Consider the following 23,936-nt stretch of genomic DNA (forward strand, 5'->3'; position numbering starts at 1 on the left):
CCCAATGAGCAGTTTACTGACCTCCCAAACACACCAAGCGCTGGCTTGTGAAGCAGCACTTAACTCAATGGCAAAACTTTAAATATGAGTTTTGAAAGTCCAGGGGCCTAAAGGGAGACAAACCAACTTACTCTCAATTCTCTAAAAATCCCCTTAACAAAGGAGGTGTGTTGACAGAGGCTTCTCTCATTTGGAGAACAACTGGTTTCTCTCTGGGTGTCTAAGCACATAATCCCCCTTGCCTCTTTGGTGGTGAGTAGCTTCTGATGACGGTGATGCCCTCTCCCTCAAGGTGAAACTATTTCAGAGCCAGTGAGACCTCAGTTCAGATTATACCCATGTGACCCTGGACAGGCACCTCAACCTGAGGACTTTCTTCTATTGGGATTTTGTATTCAATAACAGCTGCCCTGTGTTTCAGCAAGGGCTAAAGAAATACGCACTTTCTAGCAAATGCAAAAAAAAAAAATTTTTTGTTCTATCCTGCCCCCCACACACAAACAGGTAAGTTCAAGATGTGAAACAGTAGCAGCTCTCAGTTACATCTTACTGGCTGGACAGAAAACAGCATAGCACCCAGATCCTGCATCATCACTGTCATGGCACCTTAAAATGTCAGAAATTCCAGAGAGACCTGCTACCCACCCTCCTGCTGACCAGACTGCTAACACCCTCCCAAATTGTTTCTTTCATAGTTCTCAGGTTTACTGAGGGCTTTTCTCTTTCCTGTCCCTAAGAAAACATCAGTGAAATGTATTACTCCCTCATCTTCAGCAACAAACAATGTACAAATAAGACAGAAGCATGTACGGCCCTTCGACTTTGTCTTCACAAAGTTTGTACACCACCTTGGGGTGGGGGGCACTTCAGTGGCTTCTCAAGCTTTTGATTAATCAAAGCCACACACACTCCTGCCCCTTCCTTTGTTCTGTCTACTGGACAAACTTTCCATTTGCACTCCTTTAGAGCATGATGCCATTTCATCTTTTGGATCTGCCTCTGTACTGGATTCAGGTCTAAGGAAAGATGCCCCACCTGCCAGCAAAGGGAATACAGATGTGGGTTCTAACAAGGAGTTCTCATTTTATCTGAGGCCAGCCCTCATCACAGGGGATGATGATGTAAGAGGTAGAAAGCAGCTGGTTCACTTGGAAATTAAGGATGAAATGGAAACAGCAGCATAGGACACAGAAGCAGGGAGGAGGGAGTGCAGTCTCTCGGTCCCCATCCCCAATCTCAGGCAGTTCTACCATCTTATCTTCAAGGCAAAGGAAAAGCATAAAAGGAAGTTCTGTACAGCCAGCAGTGTCCTAACCCTACAAGCCACAATATGACACGCAGCCAGGACACTGGGTTACACAGCAACCAACAACTATGACAAAGGCTCCACAGGTGTCCCAGGCAGGCTTACATCAAGTGATGGTTTATTGGTGAGGTGAGCTATACAAAACACAGAAATGGGTACAAGTCTACAAACAGAAATATTTACTGTAAGCACTGCTGGAGTATTTGGTTTGTTTTTGCCTGAATCTTGGCTAAGTCTGTATCTGTAAGACTGTGGTTAACTTGAACAGCTATCAAGAAAAACTGTAAAATGCTTTCCTTGCATTCTTACTGTAAAAGTTAAGACCCAATCAGTTCTCTCACAACCGCTATCCCCAAAGAGATAAAAGATTACTTCTGCCCTGGCCAGCTGGGTGTAGTGTTGTCCTATATGTAGACTGAAAGGTCATGGTTCGATTCCCAGTCAGGGTGTGTATGAGAAGGCAACCAATTGATGTTTCTCTTTCACATGGATGCTCCTCTCCCACCCCCCACATGTCACTCCCCTCTTTCCCCCTCTCTACAAGAGCAATTTAAAAAAATGTTCTCGGGTGAAGATTAAAAAAAAAAAAGAGAGAGTGCTTCTATAATACTTCTGAACTAAAAACTGTAACAATCTACTTGCTACAACCAAAACACTGGCTTAACAGAAAGAATATCAAATCACCCTTAAATACACAATCAGTCCAACTCCATCTAAGGCCTAAAAAAAGAAAGTAAGTCCCATGCTAAGAGATTCCTAAGCAGTCCAGGCTAATTTCCTGAGCCTCTGGCACTTGGGTCATGATGTCAACTTTATAGGTCATGCCCTGGGCACTGTATCAACAACCCTTCTCTCTTGGGCACAGAACCATTCCTCAGTCACAGAGCACCACACTTGCAGATTTGGACACTCTAGGGAGCAAATATGCTCACTCAAATGCAGCAGGGTGTGGCCTGGCACTGCTTACTTGAAACAAATGTGTCTGTCTTAATAGCAGAAGTGCCCAACACTTTATTAGGTGATTATTATGTATAAATGGGCAGAGTGCCCTCCCATTTTGAAAAGCTTCTCACCTTAGAATTCTTCAGCTTTCACAAAATGTCACATAATTCTTTTTCTTTAAAAATTTTTTTTAAAGATTTCATTTATTTTTAGAGAGAGGGGAAGGGAGGGATATAGGGAGAGAAACATCAATGTGTGGTTGCCTCTTGCATGTCCCCAACCAGGGACCTAGCCCGCAACCCAGGCACGTGCCCTGACTGGGAATCAAACCTGTGACCCTTTGGTTCACTGGCCAGTGGTCAATACACTGAGCCATACCAGCCAGGGCCAAATGTCACAAAATTCTTTTGCAGTAGTATATTCAAAAACTCGGGGACCCTTGGTAGGGGTGGAAGATGCGATGAAGGGACATGGAGGTAGGGCCTGGGGTAACCAGGCTATGACCAATCCCAGCTAAGCAGCAGTTTCTTCTGTGATGTCCCAGATGCCCTAGCCTCAGGCAGAACACCCAATATGGGCAGATGTAGAGAGGCACATGGAACAGGGACACATTTCCATGGCTCTGACTGTACTCTGTGGCATGATATTCATGCTTCCTTCTTCCTCCCCCTGAGCAAGGCTGCAGCAACAGGCTGACACTAGGCAGGTACCACTGCTACAACATTCCAATGCTATCCATCTATCTGACCTTACAAGCAGGCAGAGCTCACCCACCAAGGCTCTCAGGCAAAAAATATGACTCAACTGCTGCTCTGGAGAGAGCTCTAAAGAAGTGACTCTCACTTCTGGCTCCGAGAGAACTACTTGGGGAGCTTGTTTAAAAACCCATGTGTGGCTCTGGCTGGTGTGGCTCAGTGGTTGAGTGCCAGCCAGCCTGCAAATCAAAAGGTTGCTGGTTCAATTCCTAGTCTAGGGCACATGCCTGGGTGGCGGGCCAGATCCCCGGTAGGTGGTGCACAAGAGACAACCACACATTGATGTTTCTCTCCCTCTTTCTCTCCCTTCCCCTCTCTAAAAAATAAGTAAATAAATTCTTTTAAAAAACCTACAAGAATAACAAAACCATGTGTGGAAAGTAAAAGAGCCCTGGCTGGATAATTCAGTTGGTTAAAGTGTTGTCAACCCTTGGTCAGGGCACATACAAGAATCAACCAATGAATGCATAAGTGGAACAAACTGATGCTTGCCTCGCCGTCTCTCCGCCATCAAATAATTTTTTTTTAAAGTAAAGAAAAACTGATAGCCCTGGCTGGTATGGCTCAGTGGAGTGCCAGCCTGTGAACCAAAGGATAACCCGTTTGCTTCCCAGTCAGGGCATGTGCCAGGGTTGTGGGCCGGGTCCCCAGTAGGTGGCATGTGAGAAGCAACCATGCATTGATGCTTCCTTTTTTCTCTTTCTCCCTCCTTTCCCTTCTCTCTAAAAGCAAATGAAAACTTTAAAAAACAAAAACAAAAAAACCACATGTAAAGCAGGAGCTGACTACAAAGAGGCACAAGGGGAATTTTGAGAGTTGTCTGTATCTTGACTGTGGTGTTGCATTTGTCAGAGTGAACTTTACAGCACATAAACTTAAGAAAATGAGTAAGCAAAGAAACCATTTCTGGGCCCCAGCTACTTCAGACCTGGTGTTGGCAGGAAAGGCAGAGACAGACCTAGACGCAGAACAGCCTTGGTCTGAATCCCAAGCTCCAAAGCTAACCCCGGGGACCTTCAGCAAAAATATGGTGGATCAGCTCACCTGTAAAAAGTGGTTCACAGGGCCCACACTCAGGGTTGTCCCAAGAATAAGCAGGTTTACAAATGGTTCCAGCCATCTGTAAAGTGCTCAATGTTGCTCAATTACTACTAGAATACTGCAGAACTAAGTGTTAAAAGTGTTTTTCTGAAAGAAAAAAAAAGTGCTCTGGTTTGAGGTGAATAATGGCTCTGTGATTTGTGACACTTGAGACAGCAAAGTAGCAAGACTACAATTCTTACAGGAGTAATAAAAAAAAAATCCTTTGTGGATAAGTGACTACGGCGTTTCCTGCACTCCCATCAATTGGGGAAGAGGGGCAACTCATAACTTAGAGCAGGAAGAAAGTTGATACACAGCTTTTCAAGGGAGTGTTTAATATACTAAACAGTTCATCACTCTTTTGAGAAAACTAACTTATCCCGATTGAGCAAAGCTACTGTGTAATATTTTATATTAAATGATTCCTAGAGGACCTTGGCCCAATTTCAACATTTTGATTAATCTCAAAACTAGTAAAGATATTGCCACTGCAAGGATGGGGAAGGGGACTCCTCAGCAACAAAATGTACCTGAGAAGGAAATGACTACCTACTGGTCCAGACAGTACACCTTACACCTTTAAAGGGTTCAGAAGGAATAATATGCACTAAACAGGACAATACTGCCTGTTGTCTGAGGTCTTCTGAGTAAAATGTTTAACTGTCATCACAACAAAATGTAACAAGGCCAAACGAAGGGTATCACCTTACATCACAATACCTCTTTTCACATGTGTTAGCTCACAGGGTTACTTACAATCAATATTCCCCTGTATTTTGTACCTGGTGTTTATATGTACAGACCTTATCTGTCACTTTTAACTGATGTGACAACCACTAGCCACCATGAAAGGCCAAGGCTGACAAACCACTCCCTGGCTGCTTTACACTGAGATGTTTCCAGTTTTCCAAGAGTGAACATTATGGGAATGAGAAGGGAAGGATCAACAAACATTTGATGACTTATTATATGCCTAGCTCAGTGGTCCTCTGTAAAAGGTGTGTAACAAAGCTCCTGACCAAAATGTCAGCAACAGAGAACACGAATGCAAAAGGCTCCCACCTGAAGCCCTTACTCTGACATCTGAACAGTCACAGCTCATATGAAAAAAATGTCCACCCATCCTTCATTGTCATTACTCTGATCATGGGCATCTTTAACTACAACACATCCACAAAATCCCAGCCCATTCTACCCTTCCACAAGTCGTTCACAGAAGGCACGCTGTGACAAAAATGCCAGGGACCACTAGATCCTCAGCCATCTATTTGCTAACATGAACGCACTGTGCACCTGCCCATGTCATCACTGGCAGTCACTAAACAAGCTCCACCCAAGGCCCAAAATTCCTTTTTAGAAGTGTTGGGCCCTGGTTAGTGTGGCTCAGTGGACTGGGCACCCGCCTGTGAACTGAAAGGTCACCAGTTTGATTCCCAGTCAGGACACATGCCTGGGTTGCAGGCCAAGCCCCCATGTGTGAGAAGCAACTGACGGATATTTCTCTCCCTCTCTCTCTAAATAAAATCTAAGAAAAAAAAAAAGTGTCGGCACTAAGCCTTAAGGCTGCACCAGGGACGAAGCAGTCATTTCTAGAAAGCATCAGCTATGACACCAATCAGCTCTAGGATTGCCTGAGCACCTGTCTGCAATAGGCAAGCTTTGCATGCAGCTGAACATCCTCCAAGCTGCCAGTGCCCCATTGGAGGGGATTCACTCAGCAGCCAAATCCAGCCTGGCCACAATGCCTGTTATGGCTGGCAGGCAATGTACTAGCAATAACTTTCCCAGTTAAGTGCCAATTTTCTCTGTGTGTCCACATGCTTAGGGAATGCAGCTGGACTCAGACCAAGGAGCAATTACTAAATGCCTACTGAGCTTCGGGTTTCATGTGCTGGGATACTGTATTCTGATCTCCTAAGAACTTTGCACACAGTAGGAATTAGGATCAAGTACTGCAGTTGAGGATGCTAACGCTACAAGAAATCAGTCATTTATCTGAGGTCACAAAGCCTGTGCGGATTCAAAGGCTGCATGACTTCTCATTCTATACCAAAAAATCATTTTTTAAAAAAAGACTTTATTTATTGTTTTTAGAGAGGGAAGGGAAGAAGAAATTAATGTGTGGTAGCCTCTTGTGCACCCCCTACTGGAGACCTGGCTGGCAACCCAGGCATGTGCCCTAAGCCGGGAATGAAACCAGCAACCCTCTGGTTCACAGACTGGCACTGAGCCCACTGAGCCACACCAGCTAGGAACAAAAAGGCATTTCTTCATTGATTCAGGCCACACACTTGAAAGGCAAAACTGTATGACTTTTAGAAGATTAGTAAGATCCTTAAATTCACCCACATTAAAATCAAGATCTTCCGTTCCTCAAAAGAATGCTTAAAAGTAGGGGGGCTACACCCAACTAGGGGAAGATACTTGTGAAATAAATTACCCACAAAGATCTGGTACTGGACTCTACAAAGAACTCCTGCAAATCAATTAAAAAAGATTAAACAAGTGCCTTGGCTGGTGTGGCTCAGTGAGCCACTGGTGACTCTTTGGTCCAGCCTGCGAACCAAAGAGTCACCAGTTTGATTCCCAGTCTAGGGCACATGCCTGGGTTGCAGGCCCGGTCCCCAGTGGGGGGCACGTGAGAGGCAACCACACAATGATGTTTTTCTCCCTCCCTATCTCCCTTCTCCTCTGTCTACAAATGAATAAAATCTTTAAAAAAAAAAGATAAATAAGCTAAAAAAATTGTGATATATTCACATTTTGGTGAAAATGAGGTATGGTTACCACAACATGGATGAATCTTAAATGAGGAAGGGGTACAAGTCTGCAAACGTTATGCTATGTGAAATAAAGCAGTCACAAAAAGACAAATACTGCATGATTCCATTTATATTAGGTTTCTAAAATAGTCAAACTCTTAGAAGCACAGAAAGCAGAATGTGACTACCAGGGGCTGGGGGAGGAGGACGGGGGGGTTGTTCAATGGGTATAGTTTCAGTTTTGCAAGATAAAAAAGTTCAAGATCTGCTGCGCAACAATGTACATATAGTTAACACTTAAAAATGTTAAGAATATAAAATTATATGTTGTGTTTTTGACTAGGGGGAAAAAAAATAAGCATATGGCTTCAGCACAAATTCCTCACCTCTAAAACAGCAATAAGCCCTGGCTGGTGTGGCTCAGTGGATTGTGCCGGCCTGTGAACCAAAGGGCCACTGGTTCAATTCCCAGTCAAGGCACATGACTGGGTTGCAGGCAAGGTTCCCAGCTGGGGGCATGTAAGAGGCAACCACATATTTATGTTTCTCTCACTTTCTCCTTCATTTCCCCTCTCTAAAAATAAATGAATAAAATCTTTAAAAAAATGAAATAAAATAAAACAGCGATAATACCCTCACAGAGCTGGTGTAAGGGGCAAATGAAACGTGACAGAAAGTACGGTAAGAACTCAACAACACTATTAATCATATTAAAAGTAAATGTCATGATTTAGTTATTGACTTTTAAAATATTTTCACATTTCATGAGCTTGCAATCGTGGAGTGAAACCAAATGGGCTGTGGGGGTCTGGCCTGTAGCCCACTAGCATGAGCTCCACTGGCAGGCTTCATCCACTTCAGTTGACTCCAGGCAGACCCACAAATGACATCTTCTAGAACCACAGTTCAGCCTGCAGTCCCTACTTAAACCTTCATTCATTCTCTCTCTACCCACAAAGATAATGGGCCAAATGGGCCAGTCCTGCCCCCAAAGCTCTGCTCACAAAATGGGGGAGAGGGACATGTATGGAACAAATGCAATAGAAAATGTCAGATAAAACAAATTCCAGAGGGAATTTTCTAGGGCAGAGACTAAAGAACATGACACTTATCTAGGTAACTGAAATTCATTCCAGGATGGATGATTTTGAAGGAAAAGCCCCTACTCAATGAATGCTAATTCTCCACCTCACTTACCCCATAGAGGCCTGGCTTTCTTAAGCCTGGGGCCCTTAGAGGGAGACTCCATTTCCAACCTCCTATGGGAAGGGCAGAGGGAACATTTTTTCAGCTACACAAATCAAGATTCAGTCCCTAATTATCTCCTCACTCTAAATGCTGGCCCTAGGCCCCTCCTCTTTTCTCTCCCTATAGCTCCACAGAGACCTCTCCCACCCTCTTGGCAAAGCCCCTGAGTCTGGCTAGACCCACCCCTGTGTCACAGAACTGTACCTTCACCTGCCTACAGGACAATGTCAACAGGGACACCTCAGGATGACCTTCTCTTCCCTAAAACCTGTCAAAACAGGCATGATATGAGTCTTCCAGCTAGCTTTAAGAGCTTACTTGCCAATGTGGGGGTAGTGGCCACTATGTGGGATAAACCAAAAAACCTAACGTTTCCATCACTGCAGGAAGTTCCACTGGACAGCACTGCTTTTGAAATTGGGTGGGTGGCTGTGAAATGAGAAAGATCTAAACTGGACCCTGAGAGATGGGGGCATTCTAGAAGCAAAGAGCAAAGACATGGAATGGGATAAGATAGCAGACTATCACAGAAGCCAGGGGTACCCAGAATGGGAGTTTGGTCTTCTCCTATGCGCAGTGGGGTTTTAGAGTAGTAGGAGAATTATGCTGCAATCAATCTAATGTATTTTGATCATGTACTCTCTCATTAGATTATTAGTCCAGTTTTACATGGAGCTTGTTTGACTACTTCTACCACTTACCCTTGACTGAATTTTTCTCACAGCTACTTATGAGTCAAACTCTCATTCAATAAGATCAATTGTCATTTTAACCCAAAGAAAAGTTTTAGAAGTAAAAATACCCTGACTGGTGTAGCTCAGTGGATTGAACACGGGCTGAGAACCAAATGGTCACCAGTTCAATTCCCAGTCAGGGCACATGCCTGGGTTGTGGGCCAGGTCCCCCAGTGGAGGACATGTGAGAAGCAACCACATATTGATGTTTCTGCCCCTCTCTTTCTCCCTCCCCTCCCCTCTTTCTAAAAATAAATAAATGAAATAAAATAAATAATAAAAGTAAAATAAAAAATCTGTTTCTTTGGGGGCACACTTGTTTAATGAATTGCATGACTTTTCCAGCACTGGGTCTCTGCCCACCACTAGAGAGGAGGATCCCTAGAACACCTGTCTCACTCTCCCCCAACCATGTTTAAATTGTACATGGCACACAAATATGGGAAACACCTTTTACTTACCACTGAATCCTCACTGCACACACAGAATATCACACAGTGGCTGATTGCCTAGTAAGTCCTGCACTGGCAGAATCACCCAATTTAGCATGTTACTTCAGGCAGGAAATTCCCTTTAAACAAGAATCCGTAAGTGGGAAATAAGAACCCATGAGCTGGAATTCAATTCCAACCTACAATAAGCAGTGCTTCAAGACTGAGGCTCACCATAATTCTAAGAAATCATCTAGTTCACAACCCTGACTTACTTAAGTCCAGGGTGTGCCTGGGCTAAAGATGATACCCACCTCAGGTTACTGACCCCCTCGAACTTCCTCTTCTGTACTCACAGACCTTCACTGGAATATCAAAAGATGGAGGTGAAACACCCAATCAAGGTAGCTTGGTGTTCTAGTGAAAACCTTTTCAAAGTGATACATTAAATGTGATACACTTAATGAAAAGGAAATCTGCCCAGAGTAATGACCCTCCCTGACTAATCCTCACATTGCCCTGGTGTCTCCAAGGGACAGGTGCTTGCTTGCAGGACTGTCCAAGTCTCTATCCAAGCCACAGCTGTTCTCACAGATGGACGAGCCTAAACACCTAAGCTCCTTTCCTATGGAATGCCTCTCTTCCTTCTCAGACTGTCTGGCCTGACCTCTCAGAGAGTAATTCTGAGGTCTACCTTGTGCTCACCATGTACCATCCCAAATATCTACGTACGGCGATTCCTTCCTTCTACAGCTCACTGAAGAGAAGTCAGGAGCACATGGGCTCTGGAGCCAGCACTGTCACTTACTAGCTGTGTGCCCTTGCAACCCTAACCCTGCCCAAGTGACTCAGCTCTCTGGGCACCAGCTTCCTTATCTGCAGAATGGAGACAATACTGAGGACTTAAGGAATACATAGGGCCTTAGAAATCCAGCACCTGGCTCACAATTAGCATTCAAATATTCACTAAAATGGAGTGGTCATAAACATGCTGAATCTCAAAGTCTGGGGACGGAAACATAGTGAGGAAGGAGAAATAACCCACATTACAGCTCCATACATTAAGGCCGACACAGACAGCAGGGTGATTCATGTATTCATGTTAGACTTCACCATTTCAGAAGAGGCAAGCAGTTAAGTAACAGGAAGAAAGATCCATTCATAAAAGGTAGTTACCCTTTACTGGGAAGTCTACTCACAGGCAACTTTTGCTAAAAGTCTTGATGTTTTTCACAAGGAGTCAGTGATCAATGAGAAGCATTGGTCTCAAGGTGAACAACAATAATGTGGGGTTCTGGAAAGCAAGCAAGAAAAGTCACAGGCAAGGGAGGGTGTACCCAGCTATCACGAGTGCAAGAGAAGAATGCTTGCATGGGTTCCCAGAGCAAAAAAAGCACAGAGATGTCCTGAGAGATGACACTGAGAACAGGCAAGCTAGGTGCAACTCAAAAGACCTCCAACACTGATAATTTAAAACTGCATTCCTGGGATTACAGAGATATAAGTTATATTGAAATAGATGAACAAGAAGGTGGTGTCATTTCCAGACGACAGCTCATCTGTCATCTTGATTGATTCCTAGTGTCAAAAGGGAAACAAATGAAGACATATACACACAACTTTTTTACTTAGCAACTTTTTGTAAGTGAAAGCCAAGTAATTTTTAATGGTAATTACAAATGAAAACCTACACATGGATGATACCACTTTTTACCAAACTCTTTAATGTACGCTATCTTGTTTGTTTCTCTTAATAGCAGGGAAAATTTGCTTAAGTAACAAGTCATGGCTGTTCAAACAAGATTGTAATTCAACTGAACAGGAAGCAATGGAATTAATTCAAGTCAACACCAATAGTAAATGAATGGGGGGAAATACCTACTAGCACATACAAGTTTAATCTTTACACTAGTTTAAGAAGGAGCAAAGGAGTTTTTAATATGCACTACTCTTAGAAGTAATGGTTCCTTTCTATTCTCTGACAACTGTGCCCCAATTACAGAAGTATGAATTATCAAGTTCATGGTACTGTATTTCCTATTCTTTCATCAGACAGGGATTTGGGGGTGGAGAATATAGTGGCATTATGCACACCACCTGGTGTAGCATGTTCACAGTCCTAAGCATATTATGCTTAAGAATGGTCTGTATCCCTCAGTCTACAGGTTCAAGGGGATGCATGAATAAATGTCCCACAGCAGAGAGTAGGTGCTAAGCCACACAAGGGACCACAGCCATAATCTTTCTAAGTCCACCCGCATCCAACACCACCAGGTGATCAGGCTGGCTAGTGACCCTTTGGGTTACCTCTACAGCAAAGCCTCCAGGCAGGTTACCTCTACACCAAAGCCACCACGTCCTGGGGAAAGTTTTACAAACAGGGGGAGCTTCAATGAAGAGCCCCAGAACACAAATCATCTTTCATACACAGCCACTGCTGAAGGCCCATTGTGGCACACTCTAATATTCCTTCTGTCCAGGAAAGAGAACAAGCTGAGAAAGTCCACAGAGGCTCTGGACAGGTTTGTACCACTGCTGACACACAGGTTGAAGGCTCTGTAAAAATCTCTGGAGGACTTTTACAAGGACAAAACAAAATGGGTGCTCCACATTGTTTCTGCTTCATGAGTCTGCAAGTGGCTGAAAAAGCAGGGTGTGTGCAAAGAGGAAAAGTCTTCAAGACCACCCAGAGCCTTTTAATTAACATAAGAAATTTCCCAACCCTGGCTGGGTAGTTCAGTTGGTTAGAGCCCCATCTCAATAGGCCAAAGTTGTGAGTTTGATCCCTGGTCAGGGCACATACAAAAATCAACCAATGAATACTGTATTTTTATAACTATAAGACACACAGGACCATAAAATGCACCTAGGTTTTAGAGGAGGAAAATAGGGAAAAAAATTTTGAAGCAAAAAATGTGGTAAAATATTTAATAACATAAATAACAAAATATTTCACCAATGTAAATGTAAACTACATTTACCAGCCAGGTAGGCTACATTCTGCCTATAAGACGCACCCCCCTTTCCTCCCAAATTTGGGGAAGTGCGTCTTATAGCCCCCCAAAATACAGTGCATAAATAAGTGGAATAACAAACCAATCTCTCTCTCTGAAAATCAATTTAAAAACATTTCTCATTCTTGAAGTAATCTAGTTCATTCATTTTAGCACATGCTCCTTGGGTGGGTTTTAGGGCTCTAACCCTCCCCCTCGAAAAACTGTTCAATGTTTGCACGCATATATTTCTCTGAAGAAACAATTCACAGCATCCATCACATCCTCAGAGAGACCTATGACCTCCCCTCAAATTAAGAAACAATGCTGTAGTGAGAAGCAGGGCTAGTCTACCCCTTAGTTACTGGATCCTCAATTATTCTGAGCCCCTTAAAGGAATGAATAAAGCCAACAGCAAGAACTTTAGGAAAATGATTACTCTAGCAGTGCTTAACACTTGTTTTTGATTATGGGAATCTGAGTAGCTTTTTGTACTAGAGGAAGGCCAAGCAGCAGACTTTACAAGAAATCAAGTACAGCAGCAGCTTAGCAAATGGCAAAATGATGACAGTTTTCACAGGCATGGACAAAGATAAATCCAGCCTATTGAAATATTCTCCATTACAATTTCCCTCATGTAGCGTTTACTGAAACTTATCTACCTGGTGTCTTACCCAAGTCTTGCCCTGTGCTTCCTTGGTAATCTAATTAAACTCATTTAACCTGTTCCCTGAAGGCCATTTTTCTGGTCAACCCAGGCCTTTTCACTTATCACCTGAGCCCTTTCATCCTCAGAAGAGACTCTTGAGACTTGGCTTGACTCCTCCCAAGAATCCACACAGCAGCTCCCTTTGTACCCAGGATACGGTAAGATAAACCATGTCTTTCACTTATTCCTCTATCATAGGGTTAGAAATATATACATCCTTAATCGTATTCACTTTACCCTTTTCTTGAGTAACTAAGTCATTCTAAGCTGATTTCAACTAATTCTGGTTTATCACCTTAGTATGAAAAATTAACTTCCCTTTCAGCCATCCAAAAGTTAGGGGATACACTCTACTCTTAGTGCAAAAAACAACTTTCAAGAATAGTATCCTATCTACTATGTCTCATAATAATGAGCAAGTGAGGGGCAGAGATAGGATACAAGTGTCATGTTTGAGGCAAGGTGGTTCAGCATTCCATCCTACACATGGTCAGAGATGGGCAATGACCTAAGACAGTCTACAGCCATCAGAGAGCACTACCCAGAAGACTCACTTTTGACCTTGAGGTCAGGATATCCATGTTAGAGAACAAGCTCTGATGTCCCTGTTGGAGCCTCTGTATTCAGCTGTGCCTGAGCCCTACTTCAGACTTCTTGACACATCAGCCAACAAATTCCTCTTGTAAGTAGTTTTATGTTTGTTATTTATATCAGAGAGACCTATCCAATACAGCCATTTACTAAATGAACAGACATCTTAAGAAGTTGGAGAAAAGTATCAGTATAGAACAAGTAGCTTGCCCCCCCACCTCTCTTTATATATATGTTTTGCCTATTGCAAACTGCCAACAGCCTTTACCATTAAATGATTCCTCAAATTCACCACACCACTCCCACTCCCTACAGAGCTACTAGCAAGCAGTGGATATAAGAAACTAAAGATCAATAATACAGTTCACCTACTCCTAGAAAGCATATCCAGGAAGGTCACCCTTGGGCAAGTGATGAAGAAATAAATTGCAAAACAGCTAAAGGGGGGGGGGGGGCGGGGGGCGGGGGTTAGGAATCAAGATGCCCATTAAGCAGTATTTAAAGTGTTATTTCACACTGTGCTGATATGACCCACAAGAAACACATTTTATCATGTACACAAGACATAAAATCAAAGTTTTATAAAATACCCTTGAACACCCTTTGACATTTCTTTTTCCTTACAAAAAGACTGCAACCTGCCCTGGCTGGGGTGACTCAGTGGTTCAGTGCCCGCTTGCAAAGAGTCACCGGTTTGATTCCCAGTCAGGGCACATGCCTGAGTTGTGGGCCAGGTCCCCAGTAGGGGGTGCATGAGAGGCAACTACACATTGTTGTTTCTCTCCCTCCCTCACTCCCTTCCCCTCTGTCTAAAAATAAATAAATAAAGTCTTTTTTTAAAAGGACTGCAACCTGCTTAATTCATTTCATTATTCATAGTGCGAAAAACACAAATAATTACTTTCTTTTAAAATCTAGACTATGGTCAAAGTTCTTGGAGCCCAAATCTATTATCCCATTTCACATATGAGAAACTGAAGCTTGGGAAGGCATGCAGCTGGTCCAAAGCAGGTACAGAGTGTGCCTACAGCCCAGTTCCTCCCTCTCCCCGACCTGTGCTGGCAGCTTCCCACACTCCATGCAGTTCTCCCGCTTCAACCCTCCTAATGACAATCTGCTCCCACAAAATGTGTTTCCTCAAACACAGTGTAAAGTGTTTCAAAGTGTAAAATCCCCAAATTTATCTTTCTTTTCTTCTACACAAAACAAAATCTCAAATGCCAATTTACCACAGGCATAAATGTGTCATTGCCTGGGGTAGGACAACTGGGGAAATTAGCCACCCACAAGGACACAGGAATTACTAATTCCTATTCCTGGAAATTACACAATAATACCAAGCCCAACACCCCTCCCCTTGCACTGCTTCCACAGTGTTCCACTGTTTGTGGACATAACAGCAACTAGGAATAAACAAGGAGTTTCAGCCTTAAGAGGATGAGACCAGGAAGGTGACTACAAGTGAGGCCTAGACAGTTTTTCCTCAAAGCCCTGCAGGCACAGCAAAGCAAGCACTCCCCCCCCCCCCCCGCCACCACCACCACCAAAACAATACAGAGACTTCCCTCACTCCCCCGATCTGAACATAATGAAGATGTGAGACAACACCCACCCCTGGCACACAGACCCCCCTCTTTTTTTTTTAGGGATTATGTAACTTACCTGAGCTTAAGGCTAGAAGGGGGTCAGGCTGGGCCTGAAACCTGACAGAAGACTCCACAGTTGCCCCTCTCCGGTACACAGTTCCACCCAAGCCCAACCAGCACTGCTACCACAGCCCAAGGTCCTGGAAGTTCCTACATTAGGCAGAACAGAACAACATTCGTCAAGGAAAAGATCACAGAATAGCCTACACCTAAGTGAACCAAAGAAATATTTGTATGTCACAGATCAAAAAGAAAAAATGGCATATGCATGCGAGTACTCTTAAAAAAAATGTATCTTCACCTGAGGATATGTTTATTGATTTGAGAGAGAAGGGAGAGAGGGAGGCAGGCATAGAGAGAGAGAAAAAAACATCAATCGCCTGCTCCCCACATATGCCACAACTGGGATAGAACCCGCAACCTAGATATGTGACTGGGAATTGAAACCACAATCTTTTGGTGTACAGGACAATGCTCCAACCAACTGAGCCACCCCACCAGGACCATTCAAGTACTCTTAACTGGCATGTAAAAGTTCAGATTTGACCAATCTCTGAAACAAACATGTTCTCCAATTGGGTTTAACACAAAAGGCATTCCACATGGACTTGCATCCTAACAGCACCTAGTACTGGTGGCTGGCATGGACTGGTTCTTCTGGTCAACAGGCCCAAAGTCCATTAGCAGGACCTCAACCTCCCAGCCAGGAACTCCCCCTTCAGCTGTCTTGCCTCCCTTTCACGGAGGCTGACTTATGACACAGCCTTCAAGAAGACCAGAATCCTTTCACTAAGGCCAGTTGTCAACACAATTTAAATCTGGGCCAAAGAGGCAGGGAAGGCATGAAAGGATGCAGCGCTTGTGCATCGGACAAACTTCAATACATCGGCAACTTTGGGCCACTGCTTTTCTTCAGATAACCAGGTTTTAATGAAACAGACAAGTGACAGTTTAGGTCTCAGTATACATTGGACTATGTTGCCCTGCTGGCTCATTCCCCCAAACTTTTCAGCAGGATCCCAGGTGGAAGCCCCCAGAGCTGCTGAATTTCCATCAATCTCATCATCACCACTTTCAGTCTTGCAGATAAAAACAAATTCTCACTTAAAAACTCCAACCCCCACTTTAAACAACCCCCTCCACTAGTGCCCACTCATAGCTCACTTGGAGGAAGACACACACTGGGGTGGGTGCGGGGGGGGGGGGGTCTGAAAGACAGCAGGCAGATCTTGGTGTCATGTGTGCTGGTGCACTTTCCTAGCCCTCAAATGCTCGACTATTTTAGCTAAGTACCTAATCCCACTTCAATTCTTGGCCATGGTCAATAACAGCAAGTGAGTAGCTAACCTTGAGAGGGTACAGCCTTCATTTTACCCTCAGCTGAAAGATTTGTAAATGAAGTTTGGGGAAGGTTAAGTGACAGCTGGAAGGCCACAGAGCAAACAGCAGGGCCAGGATTCAAACTGGGGTCTAACTGGTGGTATCGGTCTTTGGAGCAGGCTAGAAAAAAATGAGACTGGACGGGACACCAGGAGGCCATTTAAGCCCTCCCCCATCACCCTCCCCAGGACATCAGATAACACTGGACTGCTAGTGTAGGGCCAGGAATTCAGGAAACAAAGTCCAGCTCTGGGCAACAGAGAGTAAAAAGGTCAAAGAGCAAGATCCTGAGACACTTCTGCTTCTCAGCACAAACTTTCAAGACGACATGTTGTTTGTATACAATCGCTTTGGGGAGACGGGGTAAAAACTTCACTCTAATAAACAAGACACTGTGAAGCTGTGATCAGAGAAATAGAAATTCATGGAACTTTTCTAAAAAAACTAATCCGTATCAAGTTTTCAGAAACACGCACCCTTTAGTCTAACAATTCCCACTCTAGACATGAAAGAAAAAAAAAAAGAGAGAAAACTTAATAATCATGTGCAAAATTAGCGGAATTAAATTAAAATATGTTCATGTGTTAGAACATTAGGCAACTATTTAAAACATCATTTTGGAGATGCTCACAATGTAGTATTTTTGAAAACTTAAGAGTTCAACCCAATTTTGTTACTCGTATGTAAAAAGACTGGAATAAAAATGGATTTAAAAGGTTTTATAACATTTAACATCACCTTCACATTCTGTATTTTCCAAACTCTTTAAAATGACCACATACTACTTTTGTTTAAAGAAAAAAACCCTTATGATCTCATTTCTAAATGTGGACCAACCAGTGCTACTCTCCTTCAAAGTTTCATCAAGAATGGGACAGGTGGCTGCTTTGCCCAAACTATGACACTGGACTCATTCTTCATCTATTTCTGTAAAATGGGACACATCCTATGATTTATGCTGGGAATATGGATGCAATATAATGAAGTTTAATCACCTGAGGACTATTTACGTTAAAAAATTGCTTTTAAAAACACCCTTTACTGTATCAGGAGTACAAATTTGGGGTGCACATTCCAGACTGTTTTATGTGCCTTATTAGCACTTAAAACCATTCTCTAACAATGAACCATTAAAAAAAAAGGAATCAAACCATGCAGATTGTGCTACATATCAACACACTGACATCCTTGCACTTTCACTTCCTCATACTTTTAAGTGGCCACATCATACTCCATTAAGCTTTTGTTTTAACCCCTCTGTAAAAGCACCAGAAAATCAATGCTGTTGACAACCAATCAACGCGTGTCTCTCCCTCTCCCAGCAATGAAAAAAAAAAAAAAAAAGTCCTTGGGTGAGGATTAAAAAAAGTTATTGCGTAGCCTCAAAAATTTAGTTACCATGAACCAACAATTCCACTCCTAGGGAACCATCCAAGAGAAATTGGTATGTCCACACAAAAATTTGAATATGAACATTCACAGCAGCACTATTCACAATAGCCAAAAAGTGGAAACAACCCAAATGCCTACCAACTGATGAATGGATAAGATGTTGTATATCCATATAACACAATACCATTCAGACATAAAAGGGATACTGATTAATGCTCCAGCACAAACCTTGAAAAACATTATACTGAGTAAAATCAGCCAGACACAAAAAAATTATGTGTTGTATGATTTCTGAAATATACAGAATAGGCAAGTACTGATTTAAATTATACACTTTAAATTGGTGAACTGTATCATATGTAAATTATACCTAAGTAAAGCTGTTAGACATAATTTATATTCAATAAGTGCTTGGGCAATGAATACACTATAAAGAACATACATACCAAAGTCGTCATTGTACAATCTTACTATCTTTTTGTCTTCCCTTGTACATAGTAAGAGCTCAGAAACTGTTGAAATGGATTGGCCAATCACATACACACGAAGTCAGAATATTAAAAAGAAAGTGCTCGATGTGTTTTTTTTAAATATCAAGTTTTTATTGACAACATGAGATTCACATTGAAAAATCCCATCCATACCTGTTTATTATTATGCATTTTATCTCTCTATTAAAACATTTTTCCAGATCAGGGTTGAACCACAGTCAAAACCCACTCACCACATTTCAAACTACCAAATGGGAAATACACAGTAGAGAGTGCACAGAAACAACTGCATGCCACACTCTTGACTTTTCCAGAGAACTTAAGGTTCCTAGTTAAAATTCACATTCCCTGTAAATCACTATGAATTGTGTCTGCTGTTAACAGTATTTATTCACTTGAGGAATTATTTACAGTGACCACTATGGACATGCCAAATTCTTGCTCAATTATCTCGCCAATTTTTTCACTCAAAGAATGTTTTAGGTGCTCTTTTTTCTAGGTAATAAGGATACAACAGAGAATAAAAATAGGCAAAGTGAAGCAAACAAAACCTTGCCTTCATGGAATTTAGGAGTCCAGTAAAAGGAAAATAATTTAAGAAAATTTTATTTTTATAAACCCCAGTCTTATGAATTAAATGTCAGCATCAGCAAGAAATCCCTACAATCCTCATTTTGCAAATGTGAAATGTCCAGTCTTTTCTAAACCCCCCAAATCATTAATTTATTAAATGTTAGTAGCAGTTTCCAATGACAGGCTTTTCTTTCAATTTCTACAGATTTGCAAAATACAAAGACAAACATTATCTACTTCACAAGTTTATTCAAAATCAAGAATCCAAACACTTTACATGCATATAATTGTGAAAGACGACAGTGGGTTGTCAGACTTAACAGCCCAGAATTTTCAAATCACCAAAATGGTTTTTCCCTTTAGAAAATAAGACTCCAATCTCCCTCTAGAATCTGTAACTCTCAAGGCGTTCAATAACCTGAATCGTGTAACACAAAAAATATCCCCTACATCTAAAAGCAAGAGTGCAATGTAGTACTACAAAGATCACAACAACTGGCTCAAAAAGATAACTTTTGGAAACAAAGTCTAAGACATTTATTCCACAGCTTGAGCCCTTAGATACTATGTTTCCTACCAAGGAAATGGGTAGGATGGACAACGGGGGTATGCATTTGGTTTCAGATCAGTCTTTTCCTTCTCCACTAGGTCAATGGAAACCATCTGCGAGTTTTATCTGCCCCACGTTGAGGCATTTGGGGAGAAGGGGTGGGTTATCTACAATGCCTTGCTGAAAAGATGCTCCCTAGCCAAATTAAGCCGAAAGGAATGTTTTATTAAAATTATTGGCAAGGTCATAAAACTGTGCCATCCAAAACCTTCTTGAAATTGAAATCGCCTTCATAAATCCTGTAAAATATCGCTTCCTTTGCAACTTTCAAGGGCTACCAATTCCAAGGACTCACAATTTAAGGAACTTGACAGCTTCATTCATGAAAATCTCCCAGCTGTTGTTATAGCACCGAAGGGCCTCTGGCTTAGAGATACAGTGAGACTTGGTTTTGGTATACGGACAGCTACAACCCACTCAAAGGTAAGCAAAGACACTTCAATTTTCATGAGGCACAGACTCTATCCAAGGAGTCACTTCTTGCATCAAATTCACAGGTAAAAAATTAACCCAAGGACCAAGACCAAAACCCTACCAGGTTGCACGAAACAGTGAATGAGTAAACAACTAAATAAAAACACTTCAAAAAACAATGCCTGGTCTTGATAAAAGGGAGGTCAGTCAGCCACTCAGCAAAAGCACATGACTCATCCAACAGCCCGAACACCGTCCACTACACCAAAATGGGATTTCCCCATCTTCGTCCAAGGCCGGGCCTTGGGGGCGTCTCAATCGGGTAAAGCTGTGCTATTTCCGTTGGCGGGGGTCATTTTATTTCGCTGAATCACACCTCCATCACATTCCCACCCCAACTACCACCCTGTACAACCAACACCGCAAACAGATGAGACCGAGGCAAGGACGCCAAGCGAGCACCGACCGAGCAAAACAAAGCGCCCAACGAGAGGCTGCCAGGCTGGCTGTAGTTGGGTAAAGGGGGCCAGGTTCGCCCCCAGGGCAGGCGTGCAGCGGCAGCCAGTTCCTGGGGAACAGCCGTATTTTCCGCAAAGCTCTGGGGACACTCGGGAAGGTGAGGAAATGGGGACGGGGGCGTGCTGCCCCAGTACGGGAAGAATCAAGGTGCTGGGGCAGGGAAAGAGCGCGTTGGCATCCGCCCGCGTGAGCAGCCGATCTAAGGCCGAGCCCGCCCCGGAGACTGCAACGCCGCGGCCACCACGCTGGGCTCGGACCTACCCGAGTCGGGCGAGTCGCGGGCCCAGCAGCGGCCGCTTCCTCCTCCTCCTCCTCACTTGACAAAATGGCGGCGGCAGGAAGTGCCGGGCGCCTCGGCCCGCCCCCTGCCCGCCCCCGGCCGCCCGCCCCGGCGCGGCGCCCGCGCCCCCCGCCTGCGCCCCCGCCCCGCCGACCGGCTCGAGCCCGGGGGCGTCGGTGCCAACGACGAGGCAAGCCAGGGGCCCGATGCCCCGATGCCGACAGCGAAGACGACCTCAGGACGAGCGGGTGGCACGGGGACAAGGGAGGCCCGCAGGCCTGAGCCCGCGTCGCCCCGGCCTCCCCGCCCTCGCGCCGCGCCGATGGCGTCGGAGCTGGCGCACCGGTCCCATTACGCAATGCAGGTGACGCGGGCCGCGCCGGGAGCGCTCGCCGACCGCCTCGCGCAGCCCGCCGCTCCGAAGGGCACCTACCCTCACCTGAAACGCTAGGCCGCACGCCGCCCCCGCCGGCCGCCGCAACCTCCTCCTTGGGCTGCTATGCGGCGTCGGAGCCCGCCTGTCGCGCCCGCCGCTCCGCCGCGCTCACAGGCCCCACTCGCCGGCGAGTACCGCCGGTAGCCGCCACCGTCGCAGCCACTGCTTCGGCTCCTCGGCTGCGGGAGAGCAGAACAAACAGCCCTGCCGCCGCCGCCGCCGCCGCCGCCGCCGCCGCCGCCAGCGCACTGACGTCACTGCGCATGTTGCGAGCGTGGCCTAGTGTCGCCTCCGCCCGGCGTGCGCGCCCCCGAGGCCGTGGAGGCGCGCGCGAGCTCCGGAGGTTAGGCTTCTGAGAAGTACGCTTTGCATGCACGCGGGACTGGAGGGTATTCTGCAGATTAAGAGGATTCCTCAGATGAAGGGTGGGGGACCCCGCAGACTGGTTGAGGGGCCCGGAAGACCAAGGGAGAGGACTCCGAAGACCCCGAGAGGAGGATGAAGGGACCTCGCGGACAGGATTTCTGAGAGAAAGGATTTCTGAGACCCAGTTCAGACTGAAGGAGGGGACCGAGGGGAGACTGAAGACTGCGCGCGCTTCAGGGAAAAAAAGATCTGAAGGCAGAGGGAGACGTCCAGAATTAAAAATATATATTTGATGATAGACCCTCGAAGAGGAAGGACGGTGAGGAGAGACCCTAAAGACTTATGGCAGAGGCTGAGGAGAGACACCTGTGTGAGGGAGCGCCTCTCCCCGGAGTGGAGCCTGCAAGGTGTGGGAGGAGTTGGCGAGTGTTGGGTCGCTGAGGCGAGAGATGTGCGAAGGGTGCGCGAGCACTGGGGTGAGAGAAAGAGTTGAAGAGGCTATGACCAATACCAAAGTGACACCTTACTTTTGCTGAGATGTAAAGACTGGAAGGTGCTGGACTCGGGCCTAGGGCACTCTCCCTCCATTTGTCCCTCAGCTGACCTCCTTCTGGTCCTTAAGACTCAAACCACACAAGTCAGCTCCATTAAATGAAGAGATTAAGATTTAAGTCATTTGCAGCTTAAAATGACGATGCTGTGGAATTTTTCAAAGGAGAAACGTAACCTCGCTTTCCTTTTGCTCTTATCTTTACTCTTGGCATTTTTAGTCCCACTTTTTAAAAAGAGCAGACTCAAGTTATTCTAAAAATTATAGGTAATTAAAATATTTCTTGATGGCCTTTTCTTTCAGAATACATTGATACACTAGCATAGTAGTCAGTAGTTTTGTCTCTACCAGGGTGTTTGCTCACTTCAACAAGAGCAACCACAAATCACTGATGAGTCCTGGGCACGATAAAGACTTAATGTTTACCCTTTATTTTAGCAAAGCATGAGGTAACAAACTATTAAGTGTAAAAAATAAATGCAGTAATAGTAATTGGTTTTTAGTAAACTATCTTCTGATTCGCTAATACAGTATTTTGAAGCTCATGAATATCTTCTGGCTCCTAGCTTTGCATGCTGGGCAATCTGCAGAAGATGGTTGGAAATGGAAAAGGAATAGGAAGGTACACAGGGCTAAGTGAATATGGAATAATAACTTTTTTTAAAGGAAACCAGAATGTATCCATTTTAAGCAGCCTCTTTCCACAGTTGTCTTGCATTATCCACTTAATTTATTGTTGCTGCAGACAGTAAATGTCTTTGGAAGTAATTTATAGAGCTCCCAGTTTGCAAGTTACATAATAAAATCTTTCCTTGGACTCTTCATTCACAGTTCATTTTAAACAAAACTATAAAAATTTACTGGGCTTAACTGGAGAGCTTTTGGCTATTGCTAGAAATCAAATCCAACCTGAAGGGTATATGGAAGCTGTAAAGACAGTTCCAAAAGCTGTCTCTAAAAATCTTTTAGGACAACATCTCATTCTTTTTGTCTTCCATAGTGTATAGCCTAACCCCTCACAGATAGCTCATACTCAGAAAATGTTTATACAGTTGAATCATTTTGTAGTCTTATTACTTAATGGTTCACATTTTGATAAGCTCTTTTTTACTTTCTCTTGTTATCACTATGTTTACAATACTAAAACCCAGAAAAGATTAATAAAAATATTAAGGAATGAAATATAAAGTATTATGCTATATAATTTTGACTGGTATTATTTATTTTAATAAGTAATACATGAAACCATTTTAATTGAACAATACAAAAGAATATGGAGGAAAGATAAAAATATCTCTCCCTCCCCCACGAGAGTAACCACTTTGATGTGTTTAAACCCATGTTATCTGATAGCCACTGGCCACATGTGGCTATTGAGTGCTTGAATGTAGGTAGCCCAAATTAAGATGTACTGCCAAGTATAAAATACAAATTGTATTTCAAAGACTTAGTAAGAAGAAATGTGTAAAATACCTCATTACCTTTTTACATTGATTACATATTGAAATAAGTTTATACAGTGGGTTAAATAAAACATAATTAAATTTCATTTTAACCTGTTTCTACTTTTTTAATGTTGTTACTAGAAAATGTAACATTACATATATGGTTAGCAATATAGTCATATTTCTATTGGCCAACACTGGTCTAGACTTTTTATTTTATGCAGTAATATGTGTCTACATATAGAAATAGTTGTGTTGTTATAAAACAAAGGGATCAGGC

General features: G+C 43.7%; 1 protein-coding gene across 2 annotated transcripts in view; it reads right to left on the minus strand.

Moving 5' to 3' along the window:
* The window catches only part of BRD4 (bromodomain containing 4), an 83,315-nt gene extending 59,609 nt beyond the window's left edge, over positions 1-23,706 (minus strand). Inside the window, exon 1 of one of the 2 annotated variants that reach the window (XM_045853242.1) lies at positions 21,299-23,706. The gene's annotated coding sequence lies outside the window, so the exon portion shown is untranslated. The remainder of the gene's footprint in view (positions 1-21,298) is intronic. The other variant, XM_045853243.1, reaches the window with a different exon arrangement.
* Between the last annotated feature and the right edge of the window lie 230 nt (positions 23,707-23,936).

This window comes from Phyllostomus hastatus, unplaced genomic scaffold (assembly GCF_019186645.2).
Source record: "Phyllostomus hastatus isolate PE091 unplaced genomic scaffold, TTU_PhHast_1.1 phas_contig_98, whole genome shotgun sequence".
Taxonomy (NCBI): domain Eukaryota; kingdom Metazoa; phylum Chordata; class Mammalia; order Chiroptera; family Phyllostomidae; genus Phyllostomus; species Phyllostomus hastatus.